Below are 7,850 nucleotides of genomic sequence, written 5' to 3'. Positions count from 1 at the left end.
CCCTTTCCTTTTCATTCTAGCCGCGGAAGGACTTGGTCGATTTATTAAACAAGAAAGAATAGCAAATAGAATCAAAGGGCTGAAACTCTGGGGAAACAACCTACCTTTAACACATCAACAATTTGTTGATGACATTATGTTGTACGGGGAACCAACGGTAAGAGAAGTTCGTCACCTTAAGAGAATCCTAGAATTATTTGCCGAGGCCTCTGGGTTAGAAATTAATAAAGACAAGTCTTGCATCTTCATCTTCAATACAATGGAGCAGATCAAATCTCATCTAATTAGAATTCTTGGATTCAAGAAAGGAGAATTGCCTACTAAATATTTAGGTAATATTCTGGACCTCACCTCAAAAAAGGTGAAGAACTGGCAAGGAATCCTTGACAAACTAATCAAAAAGGTCTCAAATTGGGCTTTCAGAGTTCTGAATATCGCTGGCAGAGTTGTTCTTGCCAAGTCGGTCCTTCAGGCGATCCCTATATATCCATTAGCGATTATGGCTGCCCCAGCTGGGGTTTGTGCCAAAATTAGGGAAATAATAAGGAAATTTATCTGGAGTGGTTCTGACCAGAAGAAAAAATGGGCCCTGGTCTCGTGGAGTCAGCTGATAGAGCGAAAAGAAAAAGGAGGTTTAGGTCTAAGGGACCCGGAAATTCTTAATAAAGTGTTGGGAGCTAAACTGTGGTGGAGGTGGCTCAGTGGTGGAAATGACCTATGGAAAAACATATGGAGGACCAAATATAGAATGCCAAACTCTCCAGAGGACATCCTAAGACAGCAGGAAATCCCCAAAGGCTCCTCTATTTGGGATCTTGCCTCCCAAAACAGAGATCTAATTAGCAATCATACCTTCTGGGAAATTAGAGGAGGCAGGGAAGCCAACTTCTGGGAAGATAGGTGGCAGCAGCGTGAAAGGTTAATTAATAATCAAGACCTCTTGCAGATACGGGGTAGAATTGAAAGAAACAGACCCAGTGTTAAAGACTATTGGAAAATAAATGAAATGTCGGAGGGATGGAGAGTCTGGGAAGACCCGACAGAGTGGGATCGGGAACTTTCCCCCGAGCTCCAGGAACATTACAGAAAAGAAATGGGATCAAGGAAAATCAGAGTACGACATGGGAAAGATATCCTTCGATGGGGATACTCTATGAAAGGGATATTCACAACGAAAGAGGCCTACTTCTTAAAGGACGCTCAAGACAGAGATGACAGGAATATGGACTGGAAAACCATCTGGGAAAGCAACTGGTGGCCTAAGGTATCCATCTTTGTTTGGCTAGCTTCTAAAAACAAAATTCTGACCTGGGATCGAATTCAAAAGAAAGGATTCATTGGCCCTTCACGTTGCTACCTATGCAACAAGGATACTGAGACTAGAGATCATCTGCTGATCAATTGCTCCTTCACAGAGCAACTCTGGAGGATGACTAAACGACTGTTCAACAAAACAGGTTTTCATATCAGAGATTTCACTGATTTGGTTTTCCAGTGGAGCAAGGAAACCTTTCAGTGCAGGGTTGTCCAGAGGGCTTGGAACCTCATCTCTCCCTTCATACTATGGATGATCTGGAAGGAGCGAAACAGGAGGGTGTTTCAGAACTCTGCAAAAAATCCAGAGATTATTTGGGATCGGGTGATTGAAAGTATGCGTGAGACTATCCTGGTCGAAAAATGGGATAATGATGATTGGAAAACAAACTTGGAAGAACAGGAAATTTTAAACAAGTTAAATCTTAAAATAGAAATGGTTCACTTCAAATGTTCGACCACTCAAGACATGCGAATTCAAAGTCCAGACAAATTCAGGTATCCGCGAGATCAGTTTATCAAGCTCAACTTCGACGGGGCCTCGAAGGGGAACCCGGGCGAAGCTGGCTTCGGGGGAATCTTCAGAGACAGTAACCACCAGGTAAGATGGATTTTTGCGGAATGGGGAGGGCAGATGACCAATAATGAGGCCGAGTTTTGGGCCCTGCATCAAGGTCTGTGTATTGCCATTAGGAACGGTTATACCAACCTGGAAATTTCTGGGGATTCGAAGATTGCTGTTGATATATTGAGGCGGCTCAGTAACGGGCAGGCATGGGAGAAAGTTGTCAAAAGCTGGCGCACTGCGGGCATTACTCAAGAAATTGCAGGCCTCATCAAGCGCATCGATTATAGACTCATTAGCCATGTCCGTCGCAAAGGAAATCAGCCTGCTGACTGGCTAGCCAATTGGGGCTGCCGAGGACGTGGCAACACCATGGATAGCCAATGGAGAGCCGTGGAGGGTAACCAGGAATGGAAAGAGCTGGCAAATCTAATCAAGTCCGATCATGACCATGCCACAAACGCCAATGAATGAATCAGTGAGCTGGACAGATACGGGGAGGTGGAGGCCTCGAGTAAAGGGAAGAATTCAGTTGGGACGTGCAAAAATCATCATGGAAGATTGCAGACCGAAGGATCGAGACCTCGACGGCAGTACAGTGACGGTGGATGAAGTGGCTGGGCGACAGTACACACAAGGTAAGGTAATTAATGGCCGAACTATGAGAGGTGCAGACTACGGCCCGCCGGACCTCACAGCAGAAGGGATTAATAACGATATGATGACAGGGAGTAATGATTCACAGGTGTGCTACTGGCGGCATAGGACAACCGGATTAAGCGGTTTCACGAAGGAAAGAAGTTGGATATATTCCCTAAGCTGGCCGAATGACAAAACATTATGCATATTTCTAAATTGGGTAAGGGTAGAGGTTTCCGTCAAGCATCACCAGAGAGCAGAGACCATTCCAAGGAATCAGAGAACAAGGGGCGTCCGACCGTTGCTTATCATGGAAACTAGACAGAAGCTTAGGCAGGTGGAAGAGAACCAGAGTGTCGGGGAGGACAGCAGACGCCGTAAAGGCAAAATCATAATGCAGCAGGACCCTCCTTTTGCAGTTTTGGAAATTGAGGATGATTCGGATGAAGACCCAGCCCCAGATGATGGAAGCGATCGCAGATACCTCCGAAAGAACTCGACGGAGGAAGGAAAGGAGCAAATGGAGGCGGATTTGACTGGTTTACAAGACTCGAAGGTCCGGCGCTACGGCATGAGGAAGCGCAGCCCGCCAACCGATAAGGATCCAGACCGAGATGGAAAACGGGCAAAAAGCCAGAAGGGTAAAGGCAAGATGGAGGGGGAGACTTCCAGATGTGACCAGGGGAAGAGACGGAAGCAAAAAGAAACCGTCATTCATCGAATTTGCAGGGCTGAAAAGGCCTTCAACCGCAACGCCAAACCTGCTGTCCGCAGACTCATGCAGCACCTGGAAGAAGATTCGATCCAGGATCAATCTGACGAGGAGATGGGGGAATGGGAATTCCTTATCCCTGACCCGGGGCATACTCGAGGGCGCATGTCCTTATTCAAACAGTCGCTCCACATCTACTGGGTTATGAAGGGCCTCATGGCCAAAGCGTTGGAACAGGTGGCGAAAGAAATGGTCAATCTGGCTAAAGGGGGTCCCGACATCCGCTGCGAACTGGCCTTTCTGCGTGTAGCAATGACCAAACAGGATGAGAAGCTGGAGGCTATACAGCAGCTGCTGAATCGCGTTATCCCAGCCCCAGCGGATGAAGCAGCTCAGCAACCTGATGGTGACATCGAATGATTTGAGATATGTCTAGTAACTGTAGAAATTTTTTTGGTTTTAGCTTTGTACCTGTTATAGATAGTAAAAAGCATGCAGTTCAGAGCAGTAGTTTTAGGCATAGTTTTAGTAAGGCTCATGATTGTATAGTTTATCTAGCTCAGACAACCAGACTGAGAGCCTTCTATTTTTGGGCTGCTTTTAAAAACTATCGATGGAGCTACGACCCGGTTTCCCCTAGAGGGCGGGCAAAGACTGATTATGATATGATGTAATGTTTTTTGATCGAGTAATAGAATGAGAAACACCACAGCTTACAAAAAAAAAAAAGACATGCATATGCTAATATGTGGCCTTTTGAGGCTATGAAAACAAATAGAACTATTAGGAGAGTAGGAGACTAGAGACATAACAAAAATATAAAGCTAGAACTTGGGATTTGAGTCTATAGTTGCAACTTAGATTGGCTCCTCATGATTGCTAGTATAGTAACCTTGAATATGCATAGTAGGGGTTGTAAATGCCATGTTTGTTAGTTATTGAAGTTGTACATTTACACGAGGGATAATGGGGTGATTGAGTTGAGTGGTGGCAAGGAAAATGAAGTTGATTAGAGAAGTGTGAGGCTAGCGAGAAATGGAGGATGTAAACATGGTGCCAGGGTTATGCTGGATTGTGTTCTAGGATTGGAATTTATGACATTCAGGGGGACAGGTTGCCATGTCCCCTCCTTGAATGACCAGGTGGGATAGTGACTTGACAAAGCTTCTTCCCTTTTCTTTGCCTTATCCAATTGATTTGTCATGGATATGACTTCTTCATGATGCTTTCTTTTGTTTTAATGAAATTCCCCCTTAATTTTGGTGAGCTCGTCATATCTTTCTTGCATTTAAAGCTTGAAAAGGTTGACCTCCTTCCTTTTGTTCTCCTGGTCACTATCTTACACTTTCTTCTTAAGTTCCTCATTTTCCTTTTTCGAATTGTTAATCTCTTCCATGGCAGCTATAATTTTAGTTAGGATATATTATTCAAAGTATTCTTTGCTTTCTTCTTCTTATAGGTCTTCTTTGGCCTTAATGTCATCATTCTTATTTTTTTCTTCCTTCATGGGTTATGGATTCCTTCTTTCTTTCCATCATCTTCTTGACTAGTGGTCATGTACAACGCTCCTTTTGAGTGAAGTTCATGAATTTTATGCCATGTATCTTTTCCTGATGAACATTTTTCCAAATTGCCCTTTATAGAATTTGGTAGCCCATTCAAAATTGTCTTCATTTCTCTTGTATTGTACTCCTTGGATTCATCGTCCATCTTTCTATCACTAATCATTGATTCCCATACCCCAATGCCTTAATCCATTAAGAAATTTCTCATTTTTACCTTCCATACATCAAAGTTTCCATTGACCACTTGAACTTTCTCAATTTGACTATCTTAAGTTTTCATGGTTGAGGAAGACACATCATTAGGAGGATTGGAGGCTTTCTTCTTTGGCTTTTCCATTTATGTTCTAAGGATCAACCTTCAAGTTGCTAGGCTTTAAGTGAAGGTACTAGCTCTGAAACCAATTGTTGAAAATACTAAGAGGGGGGGTGCATTAATATTTCTTTTCAATTGTTATTTTTTCAACCAGTTAGACCACTTACATTTAGAACACAAAATGAACAATGAGAATAAATGATTTTATTAATTTCTTCTTTAAAATAAATCAAGTACAATATATTTAGGGATCCAACCCTAGATGAAGACACCAATCTTCAATATCCCATGCTCCAACCTGTATTTTCCAAGCACCGACTTGGATTTCCAATGCTCCAACCTTGTCAATTTTGAGGTACCAACCTCAAGGGCTCGAACCCTATATCTAGTTCAGGCTCTGACCTGGTTTCTCAAGGACTCTAATCCTCTAGGGCTCCAACACATGGCTTCAATTCATCAAGATAGGTTTAATAGTTCTTCAAGGCTCCCAATATGTTCTGCAACCAGCCCTGACAATAATCTTCACCTTCAACGATGCCCTTGATCTCCAAAGCACTTAGCTCATAAATGAAAACTTTGTCTTCTCAAAAGGTGTCTCCATAACTCTTCATGTTACCCAAACAAAACTTCTTCAAGGTCATCTCATGATGGCTTCAATGCATCATGGTCTGCAATGATATCCACAAATATTCAATATGTCGCTTCACAAAGTTCTCTAACTCTGCCCTATAATGTTCTCAAGAGAAGAGTTCAAAAAGATCTATTTGTCCAATCCCAATAAATCAACACTTCGACCACGAAAACTATGAAAGCTTTGACCACGACAACTTCAACAACGACAACTACGATAGCTTTGACTGTGAAAACTATGATAGCTTCAACCACGACAACTACGACAAATTCGACGATAAAAACTACGACAACTTCGACCACAGAAACTTCTCTAATCCTAGCTCAAACCTATGGGAAACTATTTAACCCAAGAATAATTCCATAAACTTGTCTTCCTGGCTTTTCTAGGCTCTCGCTACTTCTCTAAATCTTGCCTTGTCTCCACCGAAAAATATGAGCTACAGTCGACAAATTTAGGTTTATATTTATAGTGTTTTTTCCATATTCTGAAGGGACACGTCTTTTTGCCAAGTGTTATGAACCTACTCAAGTTGGCTTGGACAATGACAATTTTTGACATACTAATTTCAAAAATTGATTTCTCTTCAAGGTTAAGGAATTAGGATGCAAGTGAGTACCCATTGGAAATATTATGACCTCCTATATAAGTTGATATAGTATTCCCTTCAAGATATGACCTCTAATGATCGAAATTTAATTTTTCTTTCATCATATGAATATTTTGTCATAACAACCCTATTAAAGAATTTCTTTTATCGAATTAGAGGGTCAAGTGGATTAGAATTTTTTCACTATTTTGACATTCTAGTGCATGTGATCTTCATGCATTATGATTGCATACAAGGAATATGGTTTCTTTGACATATTCATACATATAGGGTTACTATATTAGGGCTTCATCACATGGGAATTATGAGCATCATTCAACAAGGCTAGGGTGCCTTTTCAATATGTCTTCATGGGCATCTTCAACAAGGTAACTTCTTTCTTAGGGCATCTCCAAAAAATATTGGGCAATGCATATAAGGACAAGTTATTAGATTTCCATCATTAATGACCTACATGCCTAGCTTCAACAATGCAAGCATGATATCATAATGACATCATTGTTAGCGCTTCGCTATGGAAAGTGCATCTAGAATTTCATTAATATACACAAGCACCTAGGGTCTAGTCAAGTACTTAGGGTTTAAGTCTCCTAGGGTTCACACAATATCTAGGGTTTGTTTCAAAAATTCAACTATGATGCCATCAATAACAACTTTATTCAATAGTTTCCATATGTGTATGAGGATGGGATTAAAAAAGGCTTGGCTTCACCATTGAGCAATGGTGTTTGGAATGCTTAACGAATCCTAGTTAGAACAATTGAGGAAATCATACAATCAAAGCCAAAGGCCATTGGAGAAGATGAAATTATCTAATAAATGTTCAAGGATTTCAAATTGGAGGAGACAAAGAGGGAAGCTGGAGTGACGTTGATGGTTGTGTTTTTTAATATTATCCCATATTAGGGTTTGGTTTTACACGAAGAGCCAAAATAAGAAGGAGATCTTTGGTGAAGTGTTATGCTTCGAAATTCATCCAGATCATAGCTCTTTGTAGTTCTTGATGCCTTGCTTCGAAATGATAAGCTTTTCAAATGGTGAAGGATCCCTTTGAATTATATCCCATCATAGTTTTTCTAGTTGGGAGGAGAAAGGGATTAAACTTTGATGGAGGTTATGCCACAATTGACTCTCTGCTACCCCCTCTCACTTGAGTTACCAATTTTCTTGTGGTAATCATTGTCTCCATTGTTAACTCATCCTTGAATTGGTCTAGTAGTCCTTGATCATTAGTAGGCCTTGAGGCATCATCTGTAGGTGAAGTTTTTCTAATTTTTGTTGATCATAGAGTTTATAGAGTTGTTGCATGAGTCCACCCAGTATAGACCAAAGCATCCATCCCTTACTTCCCAAAAAGAATGTTGCTAGATTAGATGCATTCTTGTTTTCACCAATTTCCATGTGGATGAGCTAGAGTGGGTAGGTTGCATTTGTGTGTAGAGTGGGTAAATTTCATTTGTGTGATATGTTGAGGGGAAGTGTGTGGGGCATATTTTTTTAT

Source organism: Pinus tabuliformis, chromosome J, assembly GCF_031772625.1.
Source record: "Pinus tabuliformis cultivar Carrire ecotype Pingquan chromosome J, CPIR1, whole genome shotgun sequence".
NCBI classification, from domain to species: domain Eukaryota; kingdom Viridiplantae; phylum Streptophyta; class Pinopsida; order Pinales; family Pinaceae; genus Pinus; species Pinus tabuliformis.
The sequence above is the reverse complement of the archived record's forward strand: the minus strand, read 5'-3'. Positions refer to the sequence as shown.